We start from the raw sequence: 25,323 nt of genomic DNA, 5'->3' as shown, positions 1-25,323 counted from the left end.
AAAAAACCCAACCACTGACAACCTGGCCTCCTTCAAGAACGCCACCCGCAAACACCACCAACTGATCCGATCCACCAAGAAATCAGCATTCAAGGATCGCCTTGACAACAACGCCCAAAACAGCAAGGAACTATTCAACATCGTCAAAGAATTTACCAACCCCACCGCCGGCACCAACGACATCACTCCCTCCCAAGACCTCTGCGACTCCCTAGCCTCATTCTTCCACAACAAAATCGCCGACATACATAACAGCTTTGGAAACCAGTCCGAAGACCAGTCCACTCTACCCACCTCGGAACCAAAACCGCCCTCTAACAACCTTTGCGCCTGGAAACCAATCACCACTGAAGACACCATCCGCCTGATGAACTCCATCCACTCGGGATCGCCAACCGACCCATGTCCCCACCACATTTTCAACAAAGCAGACTCCATTATCGCACCCCATCTCCGTGACGTCATCAACTGCTCCTTCAACTCCGATACCTTCCCGGAAAGCTGGCAACATGCCGAACTCAGCGCCCTTCTGAAGAAACCCACAGCAGACCCCACTGAACTTAAGAACTACCGCCCCATCTCGCTCCTCCCTTTCCCTGCCAAAGTCATTGAGAAAGCCGTCAACAGTCAGCTCGCCGCCTTCCTCGAATCCAACAGATCCCTCGACCCCTCACAGTCCGCTTCCGAGCCAAACACAGCACCGAAACCGCCCTCATCGCAGCAACAGACGACATCCGAACTCTACTGGACAACAGAGAAACAGCTGCCCTCATCCTACTTGACCTCTCCGCAGCCTTCGACACAGTCTGTCATAGCACCCTCATACAACGCCTCAGCAACGTCGGAATACAAGGAAAAGCATTGGACTGGATCATCTCCTTCCTCGCCAGAAGAACCCAGAGAGTCCGCCTCCCCCCTTTTAGATCAGAGGCAACCGAAGTCATCTGCGGCGTACCACAAGGATCATCACTCAGTCCCACCCTCTTCAACATATACATGAGTCCCCTCGCATCCATCGCACGCCAACACAACCTCAACATCATCTCCTACGCAGACGACACCCAGCTGATCCTCTCCCTCACCAAAGACCCAAATACCGCCAAAACCAACTTACATGAAGGAATGAAAGAAGTAGCCGAGTGGATGAAGAACAGCCGTTTAAAACTGAACTCGGACAAAACGGAAGTCCTCATCTTAGGTTCATCCCCCGCTGCCTGGGACGACTCATGGTGGCCACCGGCCCTGGGAACCGCACCCATACCTACGGACCACGCACGTAACCTGGGCTTCATCCTGGACTCCTCCCTCTCGATGACCAGACAAGTCAACGCCGTCTCATCATCATGCTTCAACATCCTACGCATGCTCAAAAAAATCTTCCGCTGGATCCCCATCGAAACAAGAAAGACGGTCACCCACGCATTGGTCACAAGCCGACTGGACTACGGAAACACCCTTTACGCCGGAACCACAGCCAAACTACAGAAAAAACTCCAACGCATCCAAAACGCCTCAGCCAGACTCATACTAGACATCCCCCGTCAAGCTCACATTGCCGGTCACCTGAAAGACCTCCACTGGCTCCCCGTCAACAAGAGAATAACGTTCCGTCTCCTCACCCACGCACACAAAGCCCTCTACGACCTAGGACCCGATTGCCTCAACACGTGACTGTCCTTCTACACCCCCACCCGCCAACTACGATCGTCCAATCAAGCCCTCGCCGCAATTCCGCGCATCCATAGATCCACCATGGGGGGGAGATCCTTCTCCTACTTAGCGGCCAGGACCTGGAATTCTCTCCCCACCCACCTCAGCCTTACACAGAACCACCTCTCCTTCAGAAAACAACTAAAAACTTGGTTATTCGATAAGTAAAGTACCCCCCCTTCCCCAAGCGCCTTGAGACCCTCTGGGTGAGTAGTGCGCTATACAAATTTTTGAACTTGAACTTGAACTAGGGGACTTAAACCTCCAACCAGCAGCATGCCAGGAGAAGCGTATGCAGAGTAGTGGAGAAAGGGGATGGGGCCTCCAGCGAGTTGCCGGCTTTTTTTGGGGGGGGGCGTTATGTTTTAGGAAGGGGTGCCACGTGACCCCCCCCCCCTCCATGGGCCATTTTGGGACTCTGGGGACCCCATCCCCCGGGGCCTGACCCTTTTAAAGTGTTTTTAACATAAAAAATACACAAGAGGCCGCGAGACTCCCTTCTTGTGCTGATTTTGGCCCGAGGGACCCCCTATCCCCAGGGGTCCCTTGTATTTTTTAATTCAAGGGGAGGTCGGCCCCCTCCTGGACCATTTTCGGCCCCGGGGACCCCGTCCCTCTGGACCAGGCCCCTCCGTGGGGGACTGCGGGGGGAGCCTGAAGGCCACCGCGGTCCCAGCCGGCTTCCCACCTTCTGCGGGAGCTGGCATTACTTTTACACACAGGGAGCTGCTGACATGCAGCTCCCAGTGTGTAAAAGTAAAGTGCTTTGCTTTGAGCAAGCGAGAGAAAAATGCTCTTGCTTGCACAAAGCAATGCATGCTGTTTGCTATGGCATGGCTGGAGCAGTGCTCCCGCCATGCCGTAGCAAAATGCAATGTCCCGGGGGTTGGTACCCTAGGACACCGCTGGAGCAGGCACTGGGGGATGGCGGTCCCCAGGGACATCTAAGGCTCCAGGAGGGGGCAGCGCAGCTCCCCACCCTTCTTCACATTTGCCCCTAGTAGGTGGTGGTCCCCGGGCCGGGGGTCCACAACAGACCCCCTTTATTAATGTATTTGTGTCCCAGGGAGGTGGCAGTCCCCAGGATGCGGGGGTTGCTAGTAGGGCAACCCTTGCATACATCTTAAAAAATGCCCCAGGGAGGTGGGGAGTCCCAGGGCTTTAGGTATTCGAGGAGGGGGCCCATACACCGAACATCGAACTCTATTTCTTGTGTGCCCAAGTGTATCACGCCATTTACTGGCTCCACCCACCACCCTTCATGTCCCACCTGGCTATTGAGCAGGGCTACACGGTTCCGTTGCCCCGACTGCATTTCTTGGAGCGAACATCCCGGAATGGAGAACCAAACATTCCACTGCAGCATGCACAAACCTATCATGGAAGCGTATAGCCAAAAAATGGGAAAGCAATTCTTATATTCCCCACTGATGCCTCTCCCATACATACATCTTGCTCTGGTCACTGATGAAGAACCCTGTAGGAAAATGTTAAAAAAAACGCTATCTGAATACTCTGGGTGATCTGTGCCAGGATGGGACATTCAAGAATAGGCAAACAATAATGGGAGGGGATGATGGCACTCCTCTGTAAATTTTCATGTATGTCAGGCTGCGACACAAGCTCAGGGCCAACACCTCTGCGTTTCCACAAGAACCCTCTAAATGTGACACACTGCACACTCTCCTCCAAATGGATAGAGCAACACACGTGGGGTCTAGACTATATCGCACTGCTGTATTAGAACATTCATGCACATAGCAAGAGGCGAGAAGGGGTTGGGAACTTGGGGCCAGATGTAGGGAAACCTAATTTACCGATTCTAAAATACCGAATTTTACCGAATCGGTATTTCAGAATCGGTAAATGAAATGTAGGAAAAAAATCGGTAATTTTTACCGATTCTGTAAAATTCGGTATCGGAGACTCTGTATTTACCGACTCTGTATTTACCGATTCGGAATTTACCGAATCGGTATTCCCCATTCATTCCTATGGGCCTTATTGGCCATAGGATTGCATGGGAAATACTGAATCGGTAAATACCGAATTGGTAAATACCGAATCGGGAAACGAAAAAAACAAAAGTGAAACCAATGAAGGCAGCCAATCAGGTGCAAACACACTCCCCCTCCCTACCAGGAAGTGGCTACCCAGGCAGCTGCAACTAGTTAGAAGGTTCTGGAGAGGCAGTCAGAGCTGAGCAGAGTCACAGAGCAGCAGGGAGAGTTTTTTGAAACTTTACCAACTGAAAAATGGCAAGCAGCAGTGAAAGCCAGAAGGCAGAAAGAAAGAGGAAAATAAAGTTCAGCAGCATGTAGCTGCAGGTACTTGTGGAGGAGGTAGTGAGGGTGCACAACAAACTTTTTGGCAGGCACTCCCTCACTGTTCCCGAGTCTGCCAAAAGAAAAATCTGGCTGGCAATTGTTGAAAAAGTGAATGCTGTGGGAGTCACAACCAGGAACACTGAGAATTTAAAAAAATGATTCTATGACCTCAGGAGCCTCACCAAGAAGAAAATGGCTGAAATCCACAAGCAGCAGGCCTAACCGGTGGAGGCAGGAACACAGCTCCCCCCTGACTGACCTGGAGGAGTTGGTGGCCTCAACCATTGAGGCAGACAGCGTCTGCGGACTGGGCGATGTGGACATCTCAGCCAGAGCTGCAACAAAAAAAGGTAAGATGCATGCGCAGCATTACACCCCATACCAACCTGCTTCCCTTTACCCTTTGTGGACAAGCAAACAACAGTCCAGTACTGCTATCACTATACAGGAGCAATGCATTATGTGAAATGTAGTCAGCAAATGTAAGACCATGTGTAACAGCGCAGACATCAGCAAGTTAGTGAAATGAATGCAGATAAATGAAAGTGAAATGTGTAAAGCATTTATTGTAGTGACTGTGACACAGTAGCACTCAGTTGATATACGCTTATTTATACCTAGGGGCCAAATCAGGCAGTCGACCCACTGACACAGAAGGGACTGCAACAGAGAGGGAGGAGAGTGAGGAAGCAGGTCCAAGCCAAGTGCAAGCCTCGCAGGACGAAGGTGACACAACTGGCATCTCCCATGAAGATGACACTGTACTGACCCCAGAGTTGCTGCACTCCCCACACCTTTCCCAATCCCCTCACTTGAAATTCTCACCAGAAACTTCACCATCACTGCTCCAGTCCACTCCTGTAACCCCACCAGCCAGGAGGCGTGTTGTGGCCCCACTACCATTAATGGAGGCAGCAGAGGGTGAGGGGGAGGCTCAAGTCACCGTAGATGTGAGTTCAGCAGCACTGCAGTCCACAAATGAGACAGTCACTGCTCGCAGAAGACAACCCAGACCCAGCAGTGCAGGTGGACGTGGTGAGGGCACTGTGTTCCGTGGGCTGGAGGGGAGCGTGGTGCGCATTCAAAGGATGCATGGCAAATCAATCCAAGCCTGCCAACGCCAACTCAGAGCCCTGAATGTGCAAATAGGAGACATGGGGAAGGGCATGAGAGACATTGTGGAGGCGAATAAAGAAGTTGCCAAAAGAAATAGGGACATTGCAGCAGGGATGCAGCAGATGAGCAACTCAAACTTGACAGTCTGTCACACACAAGGCGCAGGGATGCCCGTGCCCACAATACGGCCATCAATCGCTTGGCCACTGCCACATCCCTGCTATGCAGGAGAGGCCTAAATATGCAAGAGGCATTGACACAGAATACAGCTGAGGTCACCTGGGCCATGGCCAGAATGACGAGTGCACTAGAGGCAATGTTGATTTCCCACACAGCACAGAATCCTGCCCTGGACGTGGCAGAGGGTGATGACACTAGTAGCCGGAGCAGCATTGCAAGCACTAATGTGGAGACACAGAGGAGTACCAGGCGCCAAGCTGAGGCTGCAGGGCACGCTGAACAAAGCAAACAACATCCAAGTGGCTCAGGGAAGCGCGGGCGCAAGTGACATTACCGTTCATGAAGTAACCCAGGACATACAGTCCCCACGTGTATAATGTTTATTTTATTGCACTTAAGTGCTTGAACGTTGTGGCACCATTAAAATACGTTGGTCCCATACACAACCTGTCTGTGTCTCATTACTTACTCAGAAATAGCTGCGTGTAATCTCCTCACGTCTGTATCTGCCATCACTTGGTGTTGACACTCCAGCAGGTTGTGTTTCAGGCACAGAAATCTCGTCGTCATGATCCTCAAAGTCTGACAACTCCACCTCAGTGCCCTTCTTCACAGCAAGGTTGTGCAACATAGCACAGGCAGCAATGATTTTACAGCAGGTGATGGGGGTATACTGCCGGACACCTCCACTCTTATGCAGGCACCTGAACCTGCTCTTCCATATACCAAAGGTACGCTCCACAATATTTCTTGTGCTCTTGTGGGACCTGTTATATCTCCTTTGGCTGGGTGTTGACGGGTTGAGGTAGGGGGTGAGTATGAAGGAGCGGAGGGCATATGCACTGTCTCCTAAAAGGAAATGGGAATACATTACTCACATGCATACATGTACTTCTTACTGCAATAGGTGTTAATGGGGTCGCACACTGTGTCTTACCTAGGAGATATCCTTCACCAAATTCCCCTGCTGTCAGCCGTGCATAGATACCGCTGTTTTGAAATATGAAGGAGTCGTGGGTACTCCCAGGAAATTTTGCCACAAGGTCAGTGATGGCGCACTTGGCATTGCAGATCACCTGCACATTGATGGTGTTGGTGGACTTTCTATTCCTATATATGTATTCGGTGGCAGCAGGGGGACAAATGGGAATGTGGGTGCCATCAATGCAGCCAATGATATTGGGGAAATGCGCCATCAGATAAAAGTCAGTTTTTGTTTGTAGCAGTTCAGCATGGGTTGCAGGGAAAGATATATACTGGTCCATTCTCTGTACCATGGCGTCAAGGAATTTGACAGGCTGCTCTGGGTCCCCCCACCTACCGCAGCAACCACACTCTGGTAACTCCCAGACGCAAGCAGGTGTAGGCTACACAGCACCTGCACGTGGGTTAGAATGGCGTGCGCCCTTGGGGTAGTGTGCTCCAACAGGGGGTGGAGGTCCCTGATGAGGTCCAAGATGGTGTCTGGCTCCAACCTGTACCTTTGGAGAATCTCTGGCCCTGTGAGCATGAACAAGGTGATCCTCTGTCTGTAAACCTGCTCCTGTCTCTGCCATTCCCTCTCTCCTTCCTCCTGTAGCCATAGCCGCCTCGCAATGACATAGAATGCCGCCATTGTGTAGAAAGTATTGCATTTTGGGTCCTTTTTTATAGGCTGCACCTGGTTACCACCTGATTTCAATCCATGGTAAATACAGACTCTTAAATACCGAATTTCAAGCAAAATCGGTATTTAAGAGCTTACCTACATCTCAATGTTCAATTTCACCACTTCTTATTTACTGATTCGGTATATTTACCGATTCGGTAAATTTATCGATTCGGTAAATATACCGATTCGGTAAATATACCGATTCGGTAAATATACGGATTCGCAAACTGTTGCGATTCGGTAAATTTACAGATTCGGTAAATTTATCGATTCGGAGGGTTTACCGATTCGGTAACTTTACCGATTCGGTAAATTTACCGATTTGGGCGATTTTCTGTCCCCTACATCCCAAAAGCACAATACCGGTCGGAAACAGCCGAAAATACCGATTTTCGGCCGTTTCCGACCGGTATTGGGCTACCTACATCTGGCCCTTGATCTCGGTTTCACACTCACAGATAAGCAGTGGGAATACTGCTGCAAGCAAACAGAGGCCATCATTGTGAGCAGTCGATTAAGTAAGAATAATACATCTGAAATTCATTTAGCGTGTATATTACACACCCACACAACTGTACAGGTATGAATTACGTGATAACGACCGTTGCAATCGCTGTAGAAGTTAGGGACCGGGATTTTTGCATTTAGCCTGGCAGTGCAAGGGCATACAGAAATACTTGGTAGAAGTGCTGAATGCAATATCTAAAATGACAGGAATATACATTACTGTGTCCCTTATAATGGCATTTCTGGGCTATACAGAGGAACTGCCACCAGCGTGCAGGACGTTTTGTGCTTTGAGCCTGTTTCTAGCGAAGAGACAAGTGGTCTGCAGATGGGCCCCGGGTTGTGCTCCCAAGTTTAAGGAATGGCTCACTGACATAATATACTGTAAAGACCAACTCTCCACCTATGCAGCGTTATTACTCCCCTCATCACAGCCTAGGGACATTTGGGAGCCACTACTTACATATTTGTGCACTCAATCTGATTAAGCTTTTATATGACATTTGGATGCTGGCCTTAGAGACATGCACCCTGGTGGGCATGGGCTGGACGGAGGCTGAGTCGCCCCTTCATAACTATATGTAAACAGGGAACCAGCATTGTCAGATCCATTGTCACAAACTGGCTGTTGATAAAGGAAAAAATGAGTAAAGACTATTGAAATGTATAAATTACATTATAGGAAATGTTGAGCATACTGTAACATGATGAACACATTGACAAATTGGAATGGATGTAATAGATGTAATGTGCCACCACCCTGCCATTTGGTGTCTATAGATGCTGTATACTGCAAACTGTTGTGATCATTTGCTGTACTGTTTTTCATGTTTAATAAAATTCAATGAAAAAAAAATCTCAGCACGACATCGGGAGGGTTCATAGATCCTTCGCGTCTCTAATATGCAACTGGGAATTTCTTTGAATTTCTCAGCAACTACTGAATGGATTTACACCATTTAACAAAAAGGTCACTTTTTGTACGTTAGAGCTACCTTTCTGCCAAATTTGGTGTAATTACTTGTAGCAGTGCGAGCTGTAGCAGTGTCTAAAGTTTCCTATGGAAAATAACATGGAGAAAAAGTGTTTAGATACCCCCTTTTTTTCTGGGCCCCCGCTTGACGGATCACTATGAAATTTTCAAGACATGTTGCTTGCTGAAAAATAAAATGGTAATAAATAAACTTTGTTACCATTTTATTTTTCAGCTATTGCTTTTCTCTGTGAGGTGACACTCCTCCGCTCAAACAGAGGAGCCGCCCCTGACCAGAACATTCACCAATAATGGCCCTTGACATGGGTAAAATAACAAGACCAAAAATTGCATATCAAGCATATGGTACTGCACTGCAGCTACCTATCATTTGAGAAGCAATATATGACAATCCGCCAATGTATATAAGACAATAAGTCAATGCCATCACTAGTGTCATCACCATCCATGGTGACACTTTTAAGAAGTAGGACGCCAACAGTGTCTGCCTTTTCAGATTCCATCAGTGTTGTCATACAAAATGTATCAACCTCATCCATACATCAGCAGTGTCTATGATGCATATTTAGTTGGTGCTACTTTATAAGCTATTTCAGCTTCCCCCTCAACATCCCCAGTAACACCATTTCCACCTGTGAATTTGATACTCTAAGGGGTCGATTCCGATTCGGGAAAAAGCGCTCCGATTAGCTGTACGGAGCCTTTTTCCTGTACTAATTGTACACCTACAAAGTCCCCGTACGAACGAGCAAGTACGATCCTAACCCAAAGTGCCACTCCGTACGACTCGTACCAAACACCGTACAACTAGAAAGTACATACGGATTCACTCCGGCTGATGCTGTACGCTACGTCCGTACGTAAATAGGCAGCCATTTCCGGACCAGGAAGTACGATCCGTGTTGACGACACTCCGTATGGCCCTTTTGCTACGAGAGTTGTAAACTGCCGTAAAACCAGAGTCCGACACGAACTGCACCCCGGTACGTGACATACACGACATGAACGCCTTTGAGCGTGTCATCCCAGCCCTGTACGCCTACGACCTCGTATATAGAAACCGACGACGGCGCAGACGGTGAGTACAACCCACCGCAACAACAGAAGTATACCTGTACGGTGCGCCACACGCCAACGCATATCACCATTCCTATAGTGATACATTCCGCACATACGCCATTAACGTGGGGGGGGTGGGGTGGTATAGTGCGCCACATGCTAGCGCATATCACCATTGCAATAGTGACACGTGCCGCACACACGTCTGAAATGTCGGGGTACGGTGCATCACGCGCTAGCGCATATCACCATTGCAATAGTGATATGTGCCGCACACACGTCTGAAATGTTGGGGTACGGTGCGTCACACGCTAGCGCATATCACTATTGCAATAGTGATACGTGCCGCACACACGTCTGAAATCTCAGGGTACGGTTCATCACATCTGAGTGGTGGGTGGAAAAGACCCCCAGCAGTGCCCAACAGTATAGGGGGTGGGTGCAGAGGACCCCCAGCAGTGCCCAGCAGTGCCCAACAGTATAGGGGTGGGTGCAGAGGACTCCCAGCAGTGCCCAGCAATGCCCAACAGTATAGGGGGTGGGTGCAGAGGACCCCCAGCAGTGCCCAGCAGTGCCCAACAGTATAGGGGTGGGTGCAGAGGACTCCCAGCTGTGCCCATCAGTGCCCAGCAGTGCCCAACAGTATAGGGGTGGGTGCAGAGGACCCCCAGCAGTGCCCAACGGTGCCCAACAGTATAGGGGGTGGGTGCAGAGGACTCCCAGCAGTGCCCAACAGTATAGGGGGTGGGTCCAGAGGACCCCCAGCAGTGCCCAACAGTGCCCAACAGTATAGGGGGTGGGTGCAGAGGACCCCCAGCAGTGCCCAATAGTATAGGGGATGGGTGCAGAGGACCCCCAGCAGTGCCCGACAGTATAGGGGGTGGGTGCAGAGGACCACAAGCCGTGCCCAGCAGTGCCCTACAGTATAGGGGGTGGGTGCAGAGGACCCCCAGCAGTGCCCAACAGTATAGGGGGTGGGTGCAGAGGACTCCCAGCAGTGCCCAGCAGTGCCCAACTGTATAGGGGTGGGTGCAGAGTACTCCCAGCAGTGCCCAACAGTGCCCAGCAGTGCCCAACAGTATAGGGGGTGGGTGCAGAGGACCCCCAGCAGTGCCCAACAGTGCCCAACAGTATAGGGGGTGGGTGCAGAGGATTCCCAACAGTGTCCAGCAGTGCTCAACAGTATAGGGGTGGGTGCAGAGGACCCCCAGCAGTGCCCAACAGTGCCCAACAGTATAGGGGGTGGGTGCAGAGGACCCCCAGCAGTGCCCAACAGTGCCCAACAGTATAGGGGGTGGGTGCAGAGGACCTCCAGCAGTGCCCAGCAGTGCCCAACAGTATAGGGGGTGGGTGCAGAGGACCCCCAGCAGTGCCCAACAGTATAGGGGGTGGGTGCAGAGGACCCCAGCAGTGCCCAACAGTGCCCAAAAGTATAGGGGGTGGGTGCAGAGGACTCCCAGCAGTGCCCAGCAGTGCCCAGCAGTGCCCAACAGTATAGGGGGTGCGTGCAGAGGACCTCCAGCAGTGCTCAGTCATAGGGGTGTGCATGTCCAACATCATACATCAAGTACATGCCTGTATGTGTACATCCCTAACTGGGAACACTCATGATAGTTGCATATCAACACATCACACACAGCAGTGACCTACTCCACGGAGAATGGTATCCTGTCACACACTGGGTGACACACCACATTTGGGTGTATTGTCAGATCCCACATGTATATACACCCGTCTAGTTTGCTGGCACACACCCCTCCATCATGACTCAATAGTGTGTAGTCATGAAACAGACCACCAAATAAATGATGCACAAATGGACTAATGAAGTGTCATGTACATACAGGACATGATGTCAATGTCCAGGTGGTGCAACATGTACTCCCTCACGGATGTAACAGGGTAGTAATCCCCTAGATACAAAGAACCAACATGTATTTTGTGTGTCCAAATGTAAAAAATGTACAATCTGAATCATAACGTCAAGGCTGATAACATTGTCATGCATAGTGTGATAAAGTATGATGGTCTCCCTGAAGGCATTACTACATACTGCAACCCCAAGCACAGTGAGTAGCATTGATGGCACTGACCAATTATCTGAATGGATTTGTGAGCAGGCATGGCCATTGCCGAAGGGAAGCTACAAATCTATAGGGAAGCAACACAAATGTCATCACAACAATTGTGTAACTGTCCGTAGTGAAGATCACATGTGTCACTGAGGAAGGGACACTCTTTGGGACAATGTCTGCCTGCAAACTGCACACACACAAATCGAGAAATTTTTATGCAACATTGGGATAGCACAAACATACCATGGTCCACCTCATTACCATCATGAAATAGACATCTGTCACAATACCCAAAAATTAACATTATACCAACTCGTAGGAACACAGCAGTTTAAGTAATTTCCTGAAAAGCAAAAGTTCTGAATGAAAAATGAAAAGCTTTATTCAGCCAAACAATGTAAAATACGCAAGTAATGAGTCCAGGCTCACAAAAGGCCAATGGTCAGTCCAAATAAATGTCCCCAACAGTGGTGGCGTTGTGGATGTTGACACACCCAAACTTGCCTGCACATGGAGTTCAGATGTCTGTGGACACATGGGGGGCATCATCGGAGTCAGGGTCCGGCACCGCAGGGACAGGAGAGGGAAGGGCAGGTGTAGTGGGTGCAGGTGGGGTGGATTCCTCCACAGTGGACGGTGCAGTGCAAAAGGTTGACAGATATTCTGCGCTGCACACTGCTGCCAGTTCTGACAAACTACTGCCTGAACCCGGGGACACAATGGAGGTGGAGGTAGAGGGCTGTGAGTCAGGTGTCGTGTGTCTGTGGATGCGTGTGTGATGTCTGTCCCCTCTCCCTGTGGGTGTGCCTACTTCCCCTTGAGATTGGGTGCGTGGAGATTTGCGTTTCAACTGCCGTGTGGGTGTGCTGGGTGTGTCTGTTGTGGTGTCTGACCTGTGGCGTCTGCGTGTACGTTGGACAGGTATGGGAGAGGGTGACGTAGATGGGTCTGAAGGAAGGGGGGCTGATGCTGCAGGATGGACAGTGCTGCCGTCAGTGAAGACTCTATGGCTGCCAAACTCCGACTTTGGCCAGACATGGATGCTGACATGCCCTCCATGCATGACAACAACTGTGTCATGATGTGTGTTTGGCCATGGAGGACAGTCAGCATTGACGTCTGGCCAACTTGGATCTGCCGGAGCAGATCCACAGACTCAGCACTGAGGACAGCAGGGGAGACAGGGGCAGGGGCTGTGGTGCCGGGGACAAAGGAGACATGTGGGGTAGCACGGACCCTAGGGACCCTAACAACTGGGAGGGTGGAGATGGGTCTGGAGGAGGAGGGGAAAGGCATAGTTGTTGTAGAGGGCATAGCCTCATATTCCCCCTCCTCCTGGGAGTCAGAATCCGAGCCGTCCGCATGGTATGAGGTATCGTGCTCATGAGGTCCGGCCGCCTGACTCCCCTCACCCTCTGTGCCACTGCCTCCCTCCGACTCCTCAAAGCTGGTGGCACTGTTGCTGGGTCCCTCTGTCCGGTCCGTGCCTGTGTCTCCTCCAGGTTGTGGTGATGATGCTGTTGGCAACGAGAAAATGAAAAATATATCAGTCACCTGTACACATCAGACATATCAGCAACAAATACTTTGGGGACATTTCTAATCATGGCATGCATCATGAGTCATATGCCACATAACTCTGCACATATATAAGTCTAGTAATGCGCAATTGTAATAGACACAACGCTCATTGTATACAAAGATACAAGTAACAGACCAGGCCACAACTTGGATGACAGTCACAATGATGAGCCACTGCCTGTCAACAGGATAGGTGTTTATCAAACACTGTTCAGTTGCCCACTCTGTCACCCAAGTCCAGACATGGTCATGTTCAAATCTGTTAGACCCTGTGCCACATGGGAACAGTCCTGCCCGGACTGCCATGTGATGCCATTCCTGGACCTGAAAAAAGTTTTCCATCACCTCTCACTGGCATCACAGCTGTCTACAGCCATGCTTGTGTGAAACACAGATGTGTATACAAACAAGCATGGCTGAAGATGTCTGTAATGCCAGAAAGTGGTTCCTGGAACCTTGTTACCAGTCCAGGGAAGGCATGGCTTGACAATTATGGCTAGACTGTTCCCATGAGGCACATGGACAGACAGATTTGCACATGACCACGTTTGAACTTGGAGGCAGAGTGTGCAACAGAGAGGTGATGGATAAAACCCTGACCTGTTAACTGGGTGTGAGTATATGATGGGTAGAGAAGCTCCCTCCATCACCACACACTTTAGTGACACTCCTCACAGGGGCACCTATCCACAGACCATACAGTTGCTAGCACATAACACACACTGGCTGTCAAGTGAAGTGGCACACGTACAAAATCCAGAAAAATACAAAGCTAATGTGCCTACAATTGTGAATGTGAAAAACATTAATGCATTCTTGACACATACGCAACCTTATGGGAAATGTGAATACAGTAGTGTGGACACCAAGACAAAACTGCGTTGCACCACCAACCCATACATGTAGCATAAATCGATGTGGAACCATCATCTCTGTGAGCCAAAAACATCGTCTGTAAATCCTACAATGACTGCATTGTCCAGCAGCACAGGCTAAGTGCATACTGACAAATTTGCATCAGAAATAACATACACAGCACACCACTGACAAGGCTAAAGAGGCAGTCCCATCACACCTCCCATGCACAACACCCCAATCACTCCGTCAATGTGAGTGATACAGCTCAAGTAGTGAAAACTCAGAATCTGGGTCTCAATAACTGGGCAGCTATATTAACTAAGCCAAGGTCACAATGTGTGGCTGCCCATCAATATTAGTCCCATACAATCTGCAAAATTTCTTGTGAATATGCACACACACACTGCCCAGTGTGAGTAAGCACAAGCCAGATTTTGTATACATGGACAGTGTGCACGTGTAGCTAACACATGAGAAATGCAAAGTATACCAGGGACAAAGGCCACTGAGGCAGAGCCGTGCAGAACTCCATGCTGAGACTCATGATCCGTGGCAAAATATCATGAAGGGCAACCACAGTGCACAGGTCGTGGAACAGTTAAGGTACCAACAAGTGTCACAGACCCTCCTCCAACATGATGATGTGCTAAGCAATATGCATACTAATACATTGCACCCTAGGAGGACATGCTCAAAAATGAAATACCCAAAGCAGGGGACAAATGTGGAGGAGGGGAAGGGATGTAAAAGAGCATCTGCTGAATATGGGGCATAGCAATGATAATGGATAAAGTGCCTGTCTGACCAGACCACCACAACTGTGGGAGTGTTACCAGGCTTCGGAAAACTGCAGGTAGCAAGTGACACACATGCCAACAAACAGACATGTACCTACCCCCTACTCGCTGCTGTCCCTCCTGTAACTGCCTATGGAGGTCTGGGAAAACCACGGCCAGGACCCGGAGCAGGCTGGGGTGAGGTGACGTGTGCCGCCATGTCGGCGTGGAGCTTCAAGCTTGAGCTGCAACCGGGCGATACGTCGGCTCCAGCACTGGATGTCCTGCCACCTCTTGTGTATGTTGCGGGTTTTGCGATGAGGGCCCCTCTCAGACCTGACATCCCTGACAGCCCTGTCTATGTCCAGGCAGATCTCCACATTCTCATAGGCAGATACCTGTGAGGAAGACAAAGTGAAACAACATCAGTACACCTGCTCCATGTCCCAAAGACACACACTTGCACCACATTGACGATGACAACAGGGCAGAGGATGCTGACAGGACTTGCATCATTGTCCATGTGAATGTGGCCTGTGAGCAAACACCAATGCACTACATGCCTTTGAAAGGCAACAGATGCCCTAAGGGGTGCTAACCACTCACTGAGCATGGCTAACACTGAACAAGATATGCTATTGCAGGGTGGTGGGCAGCACGTGACATGCTGTCACATATCCCACTACAGCTAAGAACTCTCAGCAGACCACACATGCTCTAGTGAATGCACTTAGCACAATGGTGGTAAGCAGTAAACACTATTTAGCTACATCATTCACTGTATGGTAGATACCTTAATGTACACACCAGGCACTCACTCCAAAGTACATTGCTTCTCCTTGTCCCATAAATACACAATGGCTGTAGTGACACTCACACATTCATCACTCACCTGATCCCCTGGTTTCCCATACAGCTTGCAGTTAGGTAGGAGGGCATCCAGCAGGGCCTGGTTCTCCTCCTCACTGAATGCAGGTGCCCTCTCCATGCTCAGCAAAATCAGGGTCCAGGCAATGCAGAGCCAGCAGCATTGTTGTCCACTCCAATGTTGGGCAGGCAAGTGCCCTCTCACAGCCACATGCAGCCTTAAATCTGTGCTGCTGAGGGGCTGTCAGTCTCAGGAAGACAGTGTGATAGGGCAGATTACTTTACATCCTATGTTTCATCCAATCCCATTCCACATAAGGCCCTGACACACATTTGCATGGTTTAAAATTTGAGCTCTAGCTACACAACAAACATTGCAACATTGTATAGTTTTGGCCAACTGAATTTTGCAGAACACCTGTACCACACTCAAATCTCTGTTTCCTTGACAACTAGCCTGCATTCTGGGCATTCTACTTGTCCCCTAGGTGTTCCCTATGTATTTTCAGGGATCCACACACAAGTACGGTGCGTGATTCGTTGCAAACGCCAGTTTTCGATAGTGAGACGAGCTGTACACACGAACGCACCAGTGGGGTACGTTCCACACGCATATGGCTACAATGCAACAGTGAGACGAGCCGTACACACGCACGCACCAGTGGGGTACGCTCCGCACGCGTATGGCTACAATGCAATAGTGAGACGAGCCGTACACACGCACGCACCAGTGGGGTATGCTCCGCACGCGTATGGCTACAATGCAACAGTGAGACGAGCCGTACACACGCACGCACCTGTGGGGTACGCTCCACACGCGTATGGCTACAATGCAATAGTGAGACGAGCCGTACACACGCACGTACCAGTGGGGTACGCTCCGCACGCGTATGGCTACAATGCAACAGTGAGACGAGCAGTACACACGCACGCACCAGTGCGGTACGCTCCGCACGCGTATTGCTACAATGCAATAGTGAGATGAGCCGAACACATGCACGTACCAGTGGGGTACGCTCCGCACGCGTATGGCTACAATGCAACAGTGAGACGAGCCGTACGCACGCACCAGTGGGGTACGCTCCGCTCGCGTATGGCTACAATGCAATAGTGAGACGAGCCGTACACACGCACGCACCAGTGGGGTATGCTCCACACGCTTATGGCTACAATGCAACAGTGAGACGAGCCGTACACACGCACGCATCAGTGAGGTACGCTCCGCACGCGTATGGCTACAATGCAATAGTGAGACGAGCTGTACACACGCACGCACCAGTGGGGTACGCTCCACACGCGTATGGCTACAATGCAACAGTGAGACGAGCCGTACACACCCACGCACCAGTGGGGTACGCTCCACACGCGTATGTCTACAATGCAACAGTGAGACGAGCCGTACACACGCACGCACCAGTGGGGTACTGGGTGTCTCACATGCTCTAGTGAATGCATGTGTACAGTGCGTTCCACAAGTTCACGCATGGCACCATTACTATAGTGATAACAGGAAAACACATAGCAGGGATGTGGGTGTGAAGTCATTATGAGGATGTCCATGTATGTGTTGGCATTGCATACTTACATGAGCAAGCCCTAGGTGTGGTACACAGTTATATAGCAGAGGGCATGTGATCTAGTGGCACAGTTGATGTGTGATGGGCTGTAGAGACATGACATTTGTGATGGGCCACTATGTGGTTCACATTACCTTGACATTTGTCACATGAGTAACATCATGAACATGTTGTTAGTCACATGAACACTGTGATGGCACACTCTTCATTACGTCAAATAATGGGGGTTGTGAGGAGCACTCCTAATGTTGCTCTGAACTAGTTCTGTTACTCTATCGGTGCAGCTGCTGTTAAGGGTTGTCACCCCTCCAGACTCAATTGAAGTTAGAAAGAGTATAAGGACTCATCCAGTCGCACAGTACTTAGTCCTAAAAATGATCACTATATGAAAAGACATTCACTTTCAAAAGATGAGTTCATGAATATTATATGATTGGTAAATATGAGTTAAAACATTTTGGTACAGTAGAATTATTGCAATAAGGTGTGAATAAAACACCGTGTGAACAGTGCGCAACTGGATGAGTTCTTATAGTCTTTCTAACTTCAATTGAGTCTGGAGGGGTGACAACCCTTAACAGCCGCTGCACCGAAAGAGTAACAGTACTAGTTCAGAGCAACATTAGGAGTGCTCCTCACAACCCCCCATTATTTAAGTTCATCTTTTCGTCACTTCAGTGGGGAAGCACCCATCAGGCAAAATGATGTTTTATTCAATAACAGGAATAACAGAGCCAATACTTTGACATACACATCGGATCAGGCCAATGAAATGTAATCATTAATACAGGAGGTTCGCTCAATGGATGCCCATGGAGGCTCAATCAGTCAACAACTCAAACAATTGGAATACTTGACTCGCCGTCAATTAAATCAGAAAATGCATGCATCAACCCTGGTGCAATATCATAAAGCTAAGAGGATCCCGAGGGGTTTGAGACTATCTATCAAACCAATGCTGTTTCGTTTCAATTTGAATGCCAAATTCATGGATAAATGGTACAGTATCCTTAATAAATGCTCGCTGGATCTCATTTTATTGATAATCGAGGAACTTTCCAAAACAATTTGTGAATTGGAAGACGAGATACACACTTTAAAAACAGAATTAGAGACCAGGATGGAAGCAAATACGTGGCAAATTAATCTTGAAGGCTTAAATCAAAAATTAGATAAATACAGTAAAGAACTTCAGGAGGGGAAATTACGGAAGTACAAACGTGACACAATTGATTACAAACTGAATGAGGTGTACACGTGGGCTGATATTTATGCCCGGCGACGATTTGACTCTAAGAAAACTACAACAACTACGCATTCATCAGAGGAAAGTTTAGTGACAGATAAAGAAACTTCAATCAACAGGGGATCCATACATTTAGTAACGCCAGCCTCAAATGTGACTATTGGAGCAACTGCATCAACACCAACTACCAGCAGTGTGGCTTTTTTATCCCAAGCACAGAACCAGGGGCTTCCACCAACGCAACCACCGGGGGCAACAGGAGAAACTGCCCAACCAGGAGAGGAAAAGGCAGGAAAATCGTTGCGGAGCGGAAAGACAGTGGCTTAGTAATTAATATATCGTCCACAGAACTTTCTCAACAACAACTTAGAGTACTCAACAAGGGGCTGTCATTTGTGCCGACTACTACAGCTAATGAGATTGAAACTGATGTAGCTCTATATCGTTTTATGAGAACTCTGCGACTACGTCACTTTTTCACCAATATAGTTGACTCTACTCCACAAAGTGAACATGAAAATGTTGGATGTTTTAAACCCAAGAGCACTTATCAACCACCAGTGTCACACAAAATGTTAGACACCTTCGAAATCATGGTAAAAAAGACATACAAGCATTGGATTTCAAAAGAGTAAGACAACAAAATTTGACTAAAACAGAGTTTCACATCATTCAAAATATAGGAAATAATAAGGATTTGACGATACAACCCAAAGACAAAGGGGGAGTTACAGTCGTGATGGACACACATTTTTACAATTTTAAGGTTGACGAACATGTCATGGATCCCAACACATACCTTCTATTGGATTCAGAACCTACGGTTCAATTACAGCTACTACTCAATGAAGTACTACAGAATGCAATTGACCAGGAATGGATCGATGATAACACTCGAGCATATTTAACAAGAGCGCATCCCAGATGTCCTAAATTGTATATGATCCCGAAGGTCCAAAAAAGTCTCATGAACCCTCCATTCAGACCTATCGTCTCGGGGTGTGGGTCAATTTTTGACCCCCTCGGGGGATATTTGGATTATTTCCTTCAACAGTTTGTACAAAGTTGGAGCTCGTACGTAAAGGATACGACAGATTTCCTCACCAAACTGTCAACATTGGAACAAGATTTTCAGGAGCATTGGATTTTGTGTACAATAGATGTGGTAGCCCTCTATACTTCTATTCCACACACATTGGGCCTGGAATCAGTCGAGTGGACATTGTTGCAGATGGCAGATTTGTCAACTAATAAAATATTGATACTGCAACTACTGAAGTTTTGTCTACAAAACAGCTATTTTATGTGGAATAACCAACACTTTTCCCAATTAACTGGTACATCCATGGGTTTCTCGGGGGCACCTCCATATGCAAACATCTTTATGGCTCAGTTTGAGGCAGAACATTTGATGAACACGGATTGGTGGACAAAAATCAGAATGTATTGCCGATTTATCGACGATATTTTCTTGATTTGGCAGGACTCAAGAGAAAATTTGGAACAAATGATAAGAGAGTTGAATCTGATAAACCCAAGAATTCAATTGACGCATAAGATCGATGCGCACATAATGGACTTCTTGGATGTTAGAATCATAAAAACACACACAGGATTTCATACTGAAATTTTCAAAACCAACAGATCGAAATAATGCACTAGCATATACTAGCTTTCACCCAAGAAGTTTCATTAAGAATTTACCATTTTCTCAACTTATACGCATTAAACGCATCTGTTCAGATCCTCAAACTTGTTTGACAAAAATGGAAGACCATTTGAATATATATAAGGAGAGTGGATATCCGCAAGAGGAACTAAAACGTAGCATGGAAAGAGTCAAGAATACCAACAAGCAGGATCTACTGCAAATAAAACAAAGATCCACCAGCAACAAAATGTTTTTTGTGTCTAAGTTTAATACTCAGTCTGAAGCAATCAAAAAGATAATCAATCAGAGGTGGGAACTTTTATCAACCGAACCAGACTTTAAAGAAATATTCAGTGAATTACCAATACATGCCTACACACGAGGCAAGAACCTGCGGCAGCTATTGAAACGGACCAACATCGATCAAACAGTTACCACACCCAGAGGTACAGTTCGTTGTCAGAATTGTACCCATTGCAATAATGTTATTGTAGGGAAAACGTTTACCCACCCCACAGCTGGACAACAAATAAAACTTAGACACACGAGTGACTGTAACACCCAGAATGTAGTCTACGGGATCAAATGCCCATGTGGCAAGATATACGTGGGCAAAACGGAGCGTAAACTTAAAATCAGAATCACGGAACATAAAAGTAGAATCCGAAATCAGATGATGTCATCACCATTAGCCACACACTGGGAAGAAGCAAAACATTCCATCTCTGAATTACGATTCTTTATCATTGAAAAAGTGACACTTCGATCAGGGATTGATAATCATCAACAGTTAATATAACGAGAATTATACTGGATAAAAATGCTGCATATTATGTCCCCTATAGGTCTCAATGATAGGTATGATCTTTCATGTTACCTATAATTTAGGCTCATTATCAGAAGCTCTATTATTAGTTGTAAATAGCCTATCATTACATTTGAGTGCTGCAGCTTCCAGTTGAACAATTTCTATGCCTATTACATGACTGTTTTTAACAATCTCATTTATGTACAAGTATATTGCTGTCGTATTTCAAATGATGTGTTGTGGGTAACACAGTAAGATACAAAAACTACATATACACTATTCATGAGTGCAGGCATATAACTAGCCCTGCACTTAACAATATCCTCCCCCAAAGCGTCATTAGGCCGCAGGTCTTTTTTCTTTAAGTTTCATCTTCTTCTTTTTCATTTCCGCAGCATCGGTTCCGTGGCAGTATGTAATAGTTCTAGTCTTCATGGATAATATGGAGTGCCTATTATGGCACTGATGAACTTGAGTGTATATTATTAAAATAGTTCATGGGACTGAAACTTTGACAGCATTTATGAACACGTCTAGAAATAGTTGCCTTGGAACGCGGAATATAATTTATACATTATACATTTTTATTTTTGATATGGTTGCGCTTAGGAACATTCTTTGGAGCTTGATTCTGTTTTTCTTAGACATTGTAACATGGCGGCTGTATATTCATCACAGTGGCAAGGTTTATTTGCGTTGAGTCCTTTGTTTATGTCATCCACGTGACTCCGGAACTAGTGTATCTATCACCCCTGTTCGCGTTGGTGAGTTGCAGCATTTTTGCATCTTTCCGGCGGTTTATTACCACATGACTAAGGACGAATTAGGTAAGAATGGCGGAGTTCAGCCGGTTGTTCGCATAGATATAATTCTTAATCATTGTCAGAGTTTGCTGACGTTGTATTCGTTTAATTTTTAGATACTAGCGGAGATTAAACACACAAGGTATGTGGGTTTTTGAACGTGTAGATACACTGTTGTTGACCTGCTGGGAATGTTTTTTCACCCCGTGATGACTAATATTATATTTTACAGCGTGAGACATCATTATTTATTTACATCAGGTACGAGGAATGCTTGTCTACGGAGACATTATTGCAATTCATTTGAGCACTTATGAATTTTATATCAGTTTGTGATATTAATTGCCATCCGTTTACCGCGTTTCTTGACAGCTTATCATTGATCAAGAGTAACCGTGTAAGACTATATCACCTTCACTTGTAGGCGTACATGTTCACCTTTGGTGTAACTCGACATAGGGTCATTTATCAGGATTCCTCTTTTTCTTGTCTCTTTTCTATAGACGGCAGAATTTACCATCAGGTTACACACAGATATGAGATTAGATATCATACAATGAGATAACATTAGCATCCATGGGCATAAACACTAAGACACCCTTTATTTATTTATTTTTCAGATTGGCCCCTGAGGAAGGTACCGGTGGTACCGAAATGCATTGGGCATGAACAAAAGATGTGTTGATATGATGAGATATGATGTATTATGAAAATGTATCATGAAAATGTACAATGATTACATGTTATGATTTAAGTACTTAGTCCTAAAAATGATCACTATATGAAAAGATATTCACTTTCAAAAGATGAGTTCATGAATATTAAATGATTGGTAAATATGAGTTAAACATTTTTGGTACAGTAGAATTATTGCAATAAGGTGTGAATAAAACACCGTGTGAACAGTGCGCGACTGGATGAGTTCTTATACTCTTTCTAACCACACTCTTCATTACGGGCATCTGTCACATGATGCCAGGGACAGGGGCACTGTCTCACTTTACCAATTGACGCTCTGCATGACCCTGTGTGACAATGCAATGCGTGTGCCATGTAATATATTGGACATGCTGTTTGTATCGGGTAAACGTAATCCTCTGTAGGTGCATCTATGATGGGCCTGTATCGTGATTGCAAGTGTCTCACATGTACGTACACCATGCCACAGGGGCATTTCAACAGACATACAGATCTGCATTCAGAGGATGGCTGTGGTATAGTTTTGTACAATGCACAACTCATGCACAATATCACTGAAATGTAAAATATATAGCACATGTGACGTGGGTGTGTTCCTTGCAGTCAGCTGTCTGGATGTGTTGACCACCTTCTCATGCAGGTCACGTGACGTGTGTCACTGGCGCAATACATTGGTCTGCTAACTCAGACATGCCCAGATGATCATTTGTGTGCATGTCATGTCCATTTCACAGCCAACAGGGGAATCAGTTTTGTTGTAGGAGTGCCAACTAGCTGGCATAAGTGTCCATGATGTATAGCCCACTGCAGATTCTTAAGTGATTTCATGTGTTTAAGCAGTGTTGATTGTGCTATGTACATTGTAATTGTTGTTTGCTGATAGTTGTACACCTTTTTACCCAAACATGTCGTGCAGGGCACCCCCTCTGCCAAGGCCGTTGCCTGACTTGGATGCCATGAGGGAACGTGATTGCATCCGCCGCTACAGATTCCCTCAAGAGTTGATTCAGAATTTGACGGACAGGCTGGAACCACATCTACAACCGCAACACAGGTATCCAACTGCGCTGACACCCAAGGTAAAGGTGATGGCAGCCCTACATTTCTTTGCCACAGGTACGTTCCAATTCACCATAGGTGATGTGGGGGGGATGTCCCAGACCATGTTCAGCCGTGTCCTACGTGATGTCTTAGCTGCTATGTTGCAGCACATTGATGAATTCATTAAGTTCCCTACTCCACAAGAGTTGAACAATGTCAAGGGTGCATTCTATGCCCTGGGACACATGCCACATGTAATTGGGTCCATTGTTGGGACACATGTTGGACTGGTGCCACCACAGGCTCAGGGGCAGGCCTTCCGCAACAGGAAACATTACCACTCCATAAATGCCCTGGTGGTGTGTCTTGCTAACCTGATGTTTGTGCACGTTTTCAAGGATCATGCCACGATGCATTCATCATGAGGCGGAGCAGGATACCACAGATGACGCTGCAGCTGCGCAACCATCGGGCATATCTTGTTGGTGGGTAAACACTGTTTCTCATGTATGTCTCAATGTAATTTAGCTCTCTCATGGCTTCTCATTGCACACTCATTGACATGATGTATTGTTGTAGGAGACGCCGGATATCCAAACATGCCGTGGCTCATGACTCCACTACGCAACCCCAGAACTGCTGCAGACCAGCGTTACAATAATGCACACGGCCAGACCAGGCGTGTGATCAAGCGTACGTTTGGACTCCTGAAGAGCCGGTTCAGGTGTCTCGACAAGACAGGTTGATCCCTACCATACTCCCCGCTCAAGGTGTGTGACATCTTCCCCATGTGCTGCATGCTGCACAACATGGCAGTGGAGGGGGACGTGCCACTCATACTGGATCCTGATGATGAGGACCATCCACCCATTGAGGACGAAGGCCTGGGCCAGGATGCTAGCGATGAGGAGGAGGAGGATGATTCCAGAGTCAGCTCATACGCAACTTCTTCTCATAACGGTGAGTACCTGTAAAATAGAGTGCAAGCTACTACCATAGCGTGACATGTGTAGCATACTGTGTGTCCAGCAGACTGTATACAATGTCACTTTGATGTTTGTGGTGCAGTGTCACACAAGTGGCGATGTCATGCCACACACATGAGTGCAATGATTGAACTTTGAATGTACAAGTGTACTACATTGTTAGTGTATTGTACATGACCATGTCTGAATGAATATATTCAGTACGTGGCCCCTTGTGTGCCTGTCCTTTCCAGGTCGCCCTGCCTGTTGTCTGTTCGTGTCATCTTGGTCCTCCTGCAATTCCTCTTGATGATAGCAACGTCGGATGAATCTGCGTACCCTGCACAGACATGAGGAAATGTCAGTTTGGGTAAGGATTCCAAACAGGCCGTTTATTGTTGGTATGGTTTTTTATTGTGTAAAAACTGTTCATGCGCATGTGTAGGCCCATACATACATGTCACATTACCATGTATCAAATTTCATGTTGCGCCACTCCCATGACAAGGCAATCACCTTTCTTGACAGTCATCTGTAGTAGAGTTTTGACTTTGGTGAATGCATCAATGTGTGTTAACATTGACCCTGACACACTGCGGATGGCACGGGTTGCCATTGTGTGTGACATCACAAACACAGGCTCTGTGGAGAATTGCAGCCTGACTGTGTGCAGCAGGATGTGTCTGAATCATCCACTCAACCTTGTGGGCCAGTACAGTTTGATTTCCTGTAAACCATGTTGTGCCGGTGTGGGCCAGTGTATGCCCCACATGTTCTGTCAACTGTCCTGTGAGTCTGTTTGCATGGATGCATTGCCCCTTGTGGCAGTATG

Source organism: Lissotriton helveticus, chromosome 7 (assembly GCF_964261635.1).
Source record: "Lissotriton helveticus chromosome 7, aLisHel1.1, whole genome shotgun sequence".
NCBI classification, from domain to species: Eukaryota; Metazoa; Chordata; class Amphibia; order Caudata; family Salamandridae; genus Lissotriton; species Lissotriton helveticus.
The sequence above is the reverse complement of the archived record's forward strand: the minus strand, read 5'-3'. Positions refer to the sequence as shown.